At 38.9% G+C, this 13012-nt stretch overlaps 1 pseudogene; it reads left to right on the top strand.

The window, feature by feature from the left end:
• Positions 1–13012, top strand: part of LOC130034949 (contactin-associated protein-like 3) — a 158780-nt pseudogene that overhangs the window by 85047 nt on the left and 60721 nt on the right.

A 13012-nucleotide genomic window follows, 5' to 3' on the forward strand; every position in this document is an offset into this window, starting at 1 on the left:
TGCAGAGAAAGCATTTGACAAGATCCAGCACCGCTTTATGATGAAAACCCTAGCCAAAATGGGTATAGAGGGGACCTTCCTCAACATAATTAAAGCCATCTACCACAAGCCTACAGCAAGCATCATCCTCAATGGGGAAAAACTGAGAGCCTTCCCTCTAAGATCAGGGACGAGACAAGGATGCCCACTCTCTCCACTGCTGTTCAATATAGTACTGGAAGTACTTGCAATAGCGATTAGCAAGAAAAAGATATTAAGGGCATTCAGGTAGGAAAGGAAGAAATCAAGCTCTCACTATTCGCAGATGATATGATACTCTACTTAGAGAACCCTATAACCTCCACCAAAAAACTCCTAGAAACAATAGACTCGTATAGTAAAGTTGCAGGCTATAAAATCAATACCCAAAAATCCATGGCATTCGTATATGCAAAAAGTGAGAGAGAAGAAAGCAACATGAAAAAAACAATCCCATTCACAATTGTGCCCCAGAAAATCAAGTACTTAGGAATCAGCTTAACTAAGGAAGTAAAGGACCTGTACAAAGAAAACTACAAAACGCTACTTCAGGAAATAAAAGAGGACATGAGGAAATGGAAAGATATCCCCTGCTCATGGGTCAGGAGACTTAACATTGTCAAAATGGCAATACTACCGAAAGCATTGTATAAATTCAATGCAATCCCTATAAGGATACCCACGACATTCTTCAAAGAAATGAAGCAAACACTCCTGAAATTTATAAGGAACAATAAGCCCCCACGAATAGCTAAAGCAATTCTTGGGAAAAAGAAAATGGGAGGAATCAACCTCCCGAACTTCAAACTCTACTACAAAGCAGTAATGATTAAAACAGCATTGTACTGGAACAAAGGCAGAACTGCAGACCAGTGGAACAGGGTTGAATACACTGACATCTCCCCTCAATCATATGATCATCTAATCTTTGATAAAGGTGCAAGTAATGTGAAGTGGAGTAAGGAAAGCCTCTTTAACAAATTGTGCTGGCATCACTGGACGGCTACATGCAAAAAATGGGCTCAGAACTCTGCCTAACACCGTGTACAAAAGTAAGATCAAAATAGATTAAAGACCTCAACATCAGACCAGAAACCATAAGGTACATTGAAGGCAAAGTTGGCAAAACCCTCCATGACATTGAAGCTAATGGTATCTTCAAAGATGCCACGCCACTGGCCGAGCAAGTGAAAACAGAGATAGATAAATGGGACTATCTTAAACTAAGAAGCTTCTGCACCTCCAAAGAAACAGTGACCAAAATACAAAGACAGTCTACAGAATGGAAAGGATATTCACCCAATACCCATACGACAAGGGGTTGATATCCCGGATATACAAAATACTGGTTAAACTCCACAAGAAGAAAACATCCAACCCCATCCAAAAATGGGGCAATGAAATGAACAGAAACTTTTTCAAAGAAGAAATCTGAATGGCAAAAAAGCACATGAGAAAATGCTCTACATCATTAATCATATGGGAGATGCAGATCAAAACCACAATGAGATACCATCTCACACCTCAGAGACTGGCCCACATTCAAAAGAACAAAAGCAACAGATGCTGGCGTGGATGTGGCGAGAAAGGGACACTCCTTCACTGTTGGTGGGAATGTCTACTGGTTCAGCCCTTCTGGAAAACAGTATGGACGATTTTCAAAAAATTAGAAATTGAGCTCCCATTTGACCCAGCAATACCACTCCTGGGAATATATCCCAGAGAAGCAAAAATGTATAGTCGAAGTGACATCTGCACTTGTTTGTTCATTGCAGCACTCTTTACAATAGCCAGAAACTGGAAGAAACCTGAATGCCCAAGAACAGATGACTGGTTAAAGAAACTTTGGTACATCTACACAATGGAGTACTATGTAGCTCTTAGAAAAGATGAAGTCATGAAATTTACATACAAGTGGTACAACATGGAACGTATCATGCTAAGCGAAATGAGTCAGAAAGAGAGGGATAGACATAGAAAGATTGCATTCATCTGGGGGATATAAAGTAACAAAATAGGAGATTAATACCCAAGAATAGCTGAGATCAGCACCAGGAGGATTACTCCATAGCTTAGTGGCCAGTCGGGCATTCTAGAGGAAAGGGCAGCTCAGACAGAGAAGGAACACCAAATAAAGGGTGTTTGGAGGACCCTCCCAGGAGGGGAGATGCATGTCGAAAATGGACTATGGACTGAACATGTTTGCCACTCAATGCCTCTTTTTCAGACCACAACACCCAAAAGGAGAGAGAGAACACAGGGGATTGCCCTGCCACAGAGGCAGGGGGTGATGGGGAATGGGGGTGGGGGGGATATTATCCATGGTGGTGGAAAATGGGCACTGGTGGAGGGATGGGTATCTGATCATTGTATAATCAAACCCAAGCACAAAAAACTGTAAATCTACAACTGTAACTCATGGTGTTTCACTAATAAAAAAAAATTAAAAAAAATAGTAAAATTGTGGGGACAGAGAGAAAGAGTGCAACAGAGTACAGCAGTTAAGGATGCTTCCTTGCATGTGAAGCGCCTAGCTTGATTCCCCATACCATACACCCAAGCCTCACCAGAAGTCATCTCTGTACACAAAGCCAGGAGTAAGACCTGACTACCACCAGTTGTGGGCTCCCCAACTCAGAAATAAGTGAATTGGCTGTCCATATTCTGGTAACTTTAATTTGTGGCTCTGTATTGTATTCCACTGGTTCATTTTTGTTGAAATATTTTGTTTTTAATTTCTTATTTCTCTTAAAATTTGCAATTATTTACTAAATCAATAGGGCATCAAATTCTAATGGTAGGTTCATAGAGCAGTTAGCTTTAGCTGCACAATAAAGTACTGTAAAACATAATGATTGAAAATCCTCTTGGTTAAATTCACAGTTCTGTGGCTATTGTTAAGTTAGTCATCTGCGGTCAGTGGAGTTGGATGCTTTATAGTCCTCTTATGCATTTGTCCTATTTGTCATTTGGCTGAAGCCTAAGTTTCTTTTAAAAAAGATGCTTCTGGAGAAACTTTTGCCAGTGGTGCTTGTGGTTCACCAGGGCTATAACTGGCAGTATTCAGTGGACCACTTGGTGCTGGGGAGATAACTCAGAATTTTGTGCACCCTAAGCATATGTTTACCATATAAGTATGTGTTGTTTTTTTTTCATATGGCTGGGGTTATAGGATAAGAATGAAATGAGAGTTGGTCCACTGCTGAAAGCAATGTACTCATGTACCATTGCCAAAATAGGTCAATATTCAACCCAAGTGCTTTTCTATAGGAGAGTTCTCAAAAGGGAGAATATTTAATAATATTTTCTTTCCTATACTTATACTATACTACACATACAGAGATGCAGGCTAGTAACATGTGCTGTGTATGGCCACTCTAAACAATTTATACCGTGGTCCTCTATGAAATTAATTTTATTACATTTTAGGAAAAGCAAGCCTATTTCCTGATATAATACAATATACAGTGAGTGTATCTATCCCCAGTATGTAATTTTTGGTAGACTCTACTAAATTTATTAGACCATGGTGGTGTTATGTTAGGAAATCATGTTGACAAAACTAGTTATCTTTGTTGTTTCTTTTGAGTTCGTCTTCCTCCAATTTTTCTAGCAGCGGATTAGTACTAAGATGCATATAACTCCTGATGGAGTTGGGCAGTAATAGTGTGTATGTCTTCTTCTAGGTGCCTGCCCAGCTATTGTGAACATGGGGGTGTATGTTCTCAGTCCTGGGACACCTTCTCTTGCGATTGCCAGCACACTGGTTACACAGGTGCTACATGCCATTCCTGTAAGCCTTGCAAACTGCTTAGTCTCCTTCTTCATTATTTTCCGATTTTCCTTCTCATAACTATGTTTATATGCATCTGCACAAACATATGGTGTAAAAATGATAGCAGAAAACAGAGACTCAACTTTGAGTCTAATTTGCTTTAAAAATGGTTTTACTTAGACAAATTTGAGAAAAGAGAAAGAAAGAGACAAATGTTCAAGAGATAACATGGGCTTTCCCAGCAAGGAACAAACCTGTCTGATATACTTTTAACAAATTTTAATTTCTAGTGATGTCATGACAGCTTACAGAAATACATCAATAAATAGACAAGAAAAAATAGAAGGTAAGCAGTAGTAAGTCACAGTCACGGTCCTCCCGTTGTTCATCGATTTTCTCCAGCGGGGCCAGTAACGTCTCCATTGTGAGACTTGTTACTGTGTTTGGCATATCGAATACGTCACGGGGAGCTTGCCAGGCTCTGCCATGCGGGCGAGATACTCTCAGTAGCTTGCCGGGCTCTCCGAGAATGACGGAGGAATCGAACTCGGGTCGGCCATGTTAGCTGCGTGCAAGGCAAACACCCTACCCGCTGTGCTATCGCTCCAGCCCAAGCAATAGTAAGTAATGAAAAAAATTATAAAGTGTTTTTTTTTAAATCTAGAATATATAACTTACCCTGTTTAAATTTGAGCCAATTTTAGTTTCTGAGTTCTGTAGCAAAACAAGTTATTGGGTTTCATGATAAATTTTTATGATGATAACATACTGGAATTTACTATCTGTCCACAAATTTTAATTTATCTAATATTTAAAAGCATCCTGGAGGTAAGTACAATGATCTCCAGTTCACATTTATGAAAGAGGAAATGAGTACATGGTCAGACTGCTTTAAGACAGATCTCTTGATCTCCAGTCGATTATGTTTCTTCTGTCTTGATCGGCATTCTCTTTCCTGAAAAATAATTCTCTCAAGTTTAAAGCTAACCAAACTTGTCTGACCAGTAAATGATTAGACCCACTTATTCCTCTTAGTGGGCTGGAGCAATAGCACAGCAGTAGGGTGTTTGCCTTGCGCATAGCTGGCCTGGCCGAGCAGGGTTCAATTCCTCCGCCCCTCTCGGAGAGCCCGGCAAGCTACCGAGAGTACCTTGCCTGCACGGCAAAGCCTGGCAAGCTACCCGTGACATATTCAATAGGCCAAACAAAGTAGCAGCAAATCTGAGACGTTACTGGACCTGCTCAAGCAAATCGATGAACAGCGGAAGGACAGTGACAGTGACAGTGACAGTGAGTTCTCTTAGTAGAGTCCTGAAATTCTCATGGTTTTCTAATTATTGGCTTTTGTCTTAGCTTCCCCTTATTTGTATAGCACTGTTCTCATTTCTTAATACATACCTTCCTTCCCTGGGACTTTAAGTAAAGAGGTAAAGGTAAAGGTAAAGGCCCTCCCGTTGATCGTCGATTTGCTCGAGCGGGCCCAGTAACGTCTTCATTGGAGACTTTGTTGTTACTGTGTCTGGCATATCCAATACTCTCGGTAGCTTGCCGGGCTCTCCGAGAGGGGCGGAGGAATCGAACTCGGGTCGGCCATGTTGGCCGCTTGTAAGGCGAACGCCCTACCCGCAGAGCATGGTATAAAAATGAGCACATCCAACCACCACCAGTTCTTCTTATTAGAGGTTATGTTTCATTTCTGAGAGTTCTTCCTTAAAATTATTTAATAAATTTTACACTGTGTGGAAAGAAGGCAGCATATGAATTGACATGGTCCAGTTTGATATGGGTGGAAATTTAGGAATTTGTGTTCAGATAAGAACACTTGGTCCCCATTTTGGCAGTTCCACAGAGGAGCCCACAGCATCTTGCTGAACTTAGGGAGGTAAATAACCCCGTAAACACAAGGTAAATTCAACCAGAGTAAATTCACTTGCCTCTATTTTTTATAATGGTGTCAGGTTAGAATTTACAGGACTACTCTTCATTGGAATTGGGCTGAATAATAAGAAATTAAACGTTGAGAGATTTGGTCAGAGTCATTTGTGTTAAACAGTCAATTTCTTACTTGGATCATCCCTTGTCACATCTAGCAGATGTTTTAATCAATGACTCAATACCTGCTGAATGTTAGTGATTAAGGAATGATAGCTAAAATAATATCTCACTTTGATCTAATTATGATCTAAACAAATATGAATACAATTATGAGAGATAATAGATTTTTTCACTTGTGAAAAAATATTTTCCTAATAATTAAATTAACTTCATTGTGGTTCTCTACTGAAAAATAAAATGAGGGCCTGAGGTTTCTAGATCAGTAGTAAGAGATCATAAGCTTATTGTCTTTTGGTATGCAATAAATATTTTTTTCTCCAAGTACACAATTAGTACATATGTGCATTCACGTTAAGAACAGGTTTTCATACTCTATTTCCATAGGAAATTTCAATCCTAATCCAAATGTAACCACCGCTATCAATATTGTCTGTGTTTCCATCACTATAAGTGGCAATAATTGTGTTATTTACTTGGGAAACTCCAACCTGGACACATTGATTGATGTGTGGCTATATTTAATAAAACAGTGTTTTCTTTTATAAAATTCCTGGACAAACATTAGTTCTTAAAATTTTCCCTTTTTTGAGAGACAAACAACAGTAATTCTTGAAGCCCTCTCTGCATTTTCCTTAGCTATGGAGAGTAGTTACAGGGTTTAAAACTTTAGATCTAGAATCTCATCAGTGCAGACAGATCAATGTTCACACCCTCCTCTTATCTCTTTCCCTCCCTATCCCCCTTTCTTGGATCAGTTCAATTTAAGGATTTTCCTGTACTTTTACATGAGAGTTGGTGTGGATGCCAAATCTTATCACTAGTGTTTTAAAGTGCCAATCCAACCATGTGCCAGAAAGAGCCCTGTACCATTTTCTGGCAGTCATTGAGAGCTTTACAGGTTTTCTAAAGATTATTCCTGTCCAAGAAACAAATGAGATGTTTGCAGTTGATTATTCATAAAAACTTATTCTAAATATTAAGTCTATCATCTACACATGTAAATAATTTTCTTTGTTTATAGAAAAAATTTGCTCGAGCGGCCTGGAGCGATAGCACAGCGGGTAGGGCGTTTGCCTTGCTCGCAGCGAACATGGCCGACGCGAGTTGGATTCCTCCTCCCCTCTCAGAGAGCCTGGCAATCTACCGAGAGTATTCCATATGCCAGACACAGTAACAACAAAGTCTCCAATGGAGACGTTACTGGGCCCGCTTGAGCAAATCGATGATCAACGGGAGGGCCTTTACCTTTACCTTTAGAAAAAATTATTGGTAATATGAAAAATTCCAAAATGAATCAGGATAAACTGAAATTACAAAGAGGTTTTCACACACATTTTGTTTGAGTTTCAATTTCTTGAATAATCATTATGGATAATTTTAAGAAGCTCTGTTAAACAAGCTTTACAAAGTGAAGAAGGCAGAATTGCTCATTAGTAAAGTGCATCTTTAAAACTGCATCTTTCAAAATGAATTGTTAAAAATTCATTTCATATATAAATTGCTTTAACTAAACAAAGAGTATAACTATTGAGTAATATAAAGGAAATAAAAAATAATAGTATCTATTATTATATACTGACAGGTAAGCTAATGTGCTTCAGATACTTGGATGTATCTGAAGGTCATAAGGGATTCAGCTTCACATATCCCACAGTAATAACTCTTAAAATGTCTCAGATTCAGCTCACTGCCTAATTGCAACAGAGACCAGTCCTCTAGAGAAAATGTGCATGAGAGCAGTTCAGAGTGAGTACTGCCAGGGGAAGGCATCACACAATAAAGCTGCTAGTGGGACACAGCTCATTGTGGTGTTGTCTGAGATCATGTGTTTTGCAGCACTGTACGAGCAGTCTTGTGAAGCCTACAAGCACAGGGGAAACTCCTCAGGACTCTACTATATTGATTCCGATGGAAGTGGCCCACTGGGACCATCTCTTGTATATTGCAACATGACAGGTATTCTAATGAACTCTTTTTATAATAGTCAGAATCATAGTAATGTTTATTGTGCGCAAAATAAAATCGGGGAAAGTAGAGTTTGATTTGTGGCAGCTCTATCAAATTGTGATTATATTGTGATTGTTACTTTAATGCGATTATTCTGAAGTATTAAATATAATATTATAAGCCGATAAAGAGTAGTAATCAAAAGTTATTTGATTAATTTTGAAAAATTGTTTAGGTTAAAATTAATTATAGTCTCTACTCAATAATCTAAAAAATGAATAGATTTTATTTCTTAGTTCATGTCAACAAATGCCATAGACTTTTAAAACATGAAAAATTCCAGTTGCAATAATGTTTTTTTAAAATTTTTATTAGTGAAACACCATGAGGTACAGTTGTAGACTTACAAATTTTTGTGCTTGGGTTTCAATTATACAATGATCAAGTACCCATACCACCACCAGTGCCAATTTTCCACCACCACAGATCCCAAAATCCCTCCCACCCCATTCCCCGCCCCATCCCACCCTGCCTCTGTTGCAGGGCATTCCCTTTTGTTCTCTCTCCTTTTGGGTGCTGTGGTTTACAAAAGAGGCATTGAGTGGCAATCATGTTTGGTCTATAGTCTCCATTCAGCATGCTTTTCCCATCCAGGGAGGATCCTCCCAACACGCTTTATTTGGTGCTCCTTTCTCTATCTGAGCTGCCCTTTCCCAAAGCATGTGTGGCTGGCCTCCAAGCCATGGAGTAAACCTCCTGGTACTTATCTCAGCTATTCTTGAGTGTTAGTCTCCTATTATGTTACTTTATGTTCCCCAAAAGAATGCAGTATTTCTATGTCTGTCTCTCTCTTTCTGACTCATTTCGCTTAGCATGATACTTTCCATGTAGTACCACTTGTATGTAAATTTCATGACTTCATCTTTTCTAACAGCTACAGAGTACTCCATTTTGTAGATGTACCAAAGTTTCTTTAACTGGTCATCTGTTCTCGGGCACTCAGGTTTTTCCAGATTCTGGATATTGTAAAGAGTGCTACAATGAACAAACAAGTTTAGATGTCATTTCCACTATATTTTTTTGCCTCTCTGGGATATATTCCCAGGAGTGGTATTGCTGGGTCAAATGGGAGCTCAATTTCTAGTTTTTTGAGAATCGTCCATACTGTTTTCCAAAAGGGCTGAACCAGTCGGCATTCCCACCAGCAGTGAAGGAGGGTCCCTTTCTCACGAGATCTGAGCCAGCACCGGTTGCTTTTGTTCTTTTGCATGTGGGCCAGTGTCTGTGGTGTGAGATGATATCTCATTGTGGTTTTGATCTGCATCTCCCTGATGAATAATGATGTAGAGCACTTTCTCATGTGCCTTTTAGCCGTTCAGATTTCTTCTTTGAGAAAGTTTCTGTTCATTTCATCACCCCATTTTGTGATGGGGTTGGATGTTTTCTTCTTGTGGAGTTCAATCAGTGCTTTATATATCCTTTATATCAACCCCTTGTCAGATGCGGATTGGGCGAATATCCTTTCCCATTATGTAGACTGTCTTTCTATTTTGATCCTTGATTCTTTTGAGCTGTAGAAGCTTCTTAGTTTAAGAAAGTCCCATTTGTCTATCTGTTTTTACTTGCTCGGCCAATGGTGTGACATCTTTGAAGATACAATTAGCTTCAATGTCATGGAGGGTTTTGCCAACTTTGTCTTCAATGTGCCTTATGGATTACGGTCTAATGTTGAGGTCTTTAATCCATTTTGATCTTACTTTTATACATGGTGTTAGGCAGAGATCTGAGCCCAGTTTTTTGCATGTAGCCATCCAGTTTTGCAAGCAAAATTTGTTAAAGAGGCCTTCTTTACTCCACTTCACATTTCTTGTTCCTTTATCAAAGATTAGATGATCATATGCTTCAGGGGAGATGTCAGTATATTCAGTTCTGTTCCATTGGTCTGAATCTCTGCCTTTGTTCCAGTACCATGCTGTTATAATTATTACTGCTTTATAATAGAGTTTGAAGTTGGTGAGGTTGATTCCTCCAATTTTCTTTTTCCCAAAAATTGCTTTAGCTATTCATGGATGATTATTGTTCCATATGAATTTCAGGAGTGTTTGCTCCATTTGTTTGAAGAATGTCATGGGTGTCCTTATAGGGATCTCATTGAATTTGTACAGTGCTTTGGGGAGTATTGGCATTTTGACCATGTTAATTCTCCTGATCCATGAGCAGGGGATACCTTTCCATTTCCTTGCATGCTCTTTTGTTTCCTGAAGTAGACTTTTGTAGTTTTCTTAGTACAGGTCCTTTAGTTCCTTAGTTAAGATGATTCCTATTTTCTTGATTTTCTTTGGCACAGTTGTGAACAGGATTGTTTTTTTCATGTCACTTTCTTCTCTCTCACTATTTTCATATAGGAAAGTCATGGACTTTTGGGTATTGATTTTATAGTCTGCAACTCTACTATACAAGTCTATTGTTTCTAGGAGTTTCTTGGTAGAGGTTATAGGGTTCTCTAAGTATAGTATCATATCATCTGCAACTAGTGAGAGCTTGATTTCTTCCTTTCCTACCTGAATGCCCTTAGTATCTTTTTCCTGCCTAACTGCTATTACAAGTACTTCCAGTACTATATTGAACAGCAGTGGAGAGAGTGAGCATCTTTGTCTCATCCTTGATCTTAGAGGGAAGGCTCTCAGTTTTTCCCCATTGAGGATGATGCTTTCTGTAGGCTTGTGGTAGATGGCTTTAGCTATATTGAGAAAAATCCACTCTATATCTATTTTGGCAAGGGTTTTCATCATAAACTGGTGCTGGATCTTGTGAAATGCTTTCTCTGCATCTATTAATATGATCATATGCTTTTCATCTTTTCTTTTGTTGATATGATGGATTATGTTGATCGATTTGCGGATGTTACACATCCTTACATCCCTGGGATGAATCCTACTTGTTCATGGTGTATGATCTTTTTGATAAGTCGTTGGATTCTATTTGCTAATACTCTGTTGAGGATCTTTGCATCTGGGATATTGGCCTGTAATGCTCTTTCTTTGTGGTATCTCTGTCTGCTTTTGGTATCAGATTGATATTTGCTTCATAGAAACTGTTCAGAAGTGTTTTTGATATTTAAATTTCATGGAAAAGCTTAAAGAGGACTCAGAGTAAGTCCTCTTGAAAGATTTGGAAGAATTCACTAGTGAGTTCATCTGGGCCAGGACTTCTGTGCGTAGGGAGACTTTTCATTACCATGTCAATTTCCTTGATGGTGATAGGTCTGTTCAGGTATTTCAGGTCTTCTTGGTTCAGCCTTGGGAGTCTATAAGAATCAGGTAATTTATCCATTTCCTTGAGGTTTTCATGTTCGGTGGCATAAAGCTTTTCAAAGTACTCCTTAAGGATCCTTTGAATTTCTGTAGTTTCTGTTGTGATGATACCCTTTTCATTTCTGATTCAGTTTATTAGGGTTTTCTCTCTCCCTTTCTTTGTGAGTTTTGCTAGAGGCTTATCGATCTTGTTTATTTTCTCAAAGAACCAGCTCTCGGTTTCATTGATCTTTCGGATTGCTTTTTGGGTTTCCATCTCGTTATTCTCTGCTCTGAATTTTATTATTTCCTTCCTTCTTTTCGGGTTGGGCTCCTTTTGTTGGTCTTTCTCCAAGCTCTTAAGCTGTGAGGTTAGGTTGTTTATGTGGGCTCACTCCTCCTCCCTGAGGGATGAGTGTAAAGCTATAAACTTTCCTCTTAACACAGCTTTTGCTGTGTCCCATAAGTTTTGGGAACTCGTGTCCCCTTTTTCATTCGTTTCCAGGAATCTTTTGATTTCCTCTTTGATTTCCTTTCTAAGCCACTCATTGTCCAATAGTTTACTGTTTAGTTTCCAGGTGTTTGATTTAGTTTTCTGTTCTTGTGTGTTATTTACTCTTAATTTCAGCGCATTATGGTCTGAGAAGTTTGTTGATACAATCTCTATCTGCTTAATTTTATGGAGGTATGTTTTGTGGCTCAGAATGTGGTCTATCTTGGAGAATGTTCCATGTACGGTTGAGAAGAAAGTTTATTCAGCTTTTTGAGGATGAAGTGTCCTGTATATATCGACTAAGTCCCTTTCTTCCATTGTTTTTCTCAGATGAAGTATGTTCTTGCTAAGCTTGAGTCTGGTTGATCTATCCAGAGGTGATAAAGTAGTGTTGAAGTCTCCCACTAGTATTGTGTTGTTATCAATATCTTTCTCCAAGTCTATGAGTAGTTGTTTTAAGTATTTTGCTGATCCCTCATTAGGTGCATATACATTTAGTATTGTGAGTTCTTCCTGTTGTACAGATCCCTTGATCAATAAGAAATGGCCTTCACTGTCTCTTATGACCTTCTTCAGTCTGAAATCAATGTGGTCTGATACTAGAATGGCTACACCAGATTTTTTATTGGAACTGTTTGCCTGTAGGATTGTTTTCCAGCCTTTGACTATGAGCCTGTGTTTGCTTTCACTATTGAGATGTGTTTCTTGCAGGCAGAAGAATGTTGGGTTCAATTTTCTAATCCACCCTGCCACTCTGTGTCTTTTAATTGGTGCGTTTAGCCCATTGACATTGAGAGAGATTATTGTTATGGGATTTTGTCCCATTTTTCTGTTGAAATTTGGTGTATTTGAGGGGCCTCTCTTGTCTTAAAGTAGCCCATTTAGTTGTTCTTGTAACCATGGTGTTGAATATATTGTAAGTTCCTGATCTGTTTTTTGTCTGTGAAACTGTATGTTGTTCCTTTTGTTATGAATGAGAGTCTCGCTAGGTAAAGTATTTTTGGTGAGGCATTTATTTAATTGAGTTTTTTATATCCCACCACTGTATTCAGGCCATGAGGGTTTTATCAGACAAATCAGCTGTGAATCTTAAGGATGCTCCTTTGTAGGAATTTTCTTTCTTTGATCTTGCTGCTTTCAGAATTTTGTCTCTATCTAATGTTTCACTCATTTTGACCAGGATGTGTCTTGAGGTATTTTTATTTGAATTTCTTCTAGCTGGTACCCTTCCGGCCTCCTGAATGTGGCCACATGTTTTCTTCAGCTCTGGAAACGTCGTAGCAATGATATCTTTGACAGTTTCTTCTTCATCAGGGTTTTGCTCCTGTCCCTCTGGGACTCCAGTAATTCTTATGTTACCCCTCTTGACTTCATCACGATCTTCTCTTGCCATCTGTTCCCGAACTGTGAGTCTCTTCTCCATTTTCTGCT

The sequence above is a fragment of the Sorex fumeus genome, unplaced genomic scaffold, assembly GCF_029834395.1.
Source record: "Sorex fumeus unplaced genomic scaffold, SorFum_2.1 ptg000063l, whole genome shotgun sequence".
Lineage (NCBI taxonomy): Eukaryota > Metazoa > Chordata > Mammalia > Eulipotyphla > Soricidae > Sorex > Sorex fumeus.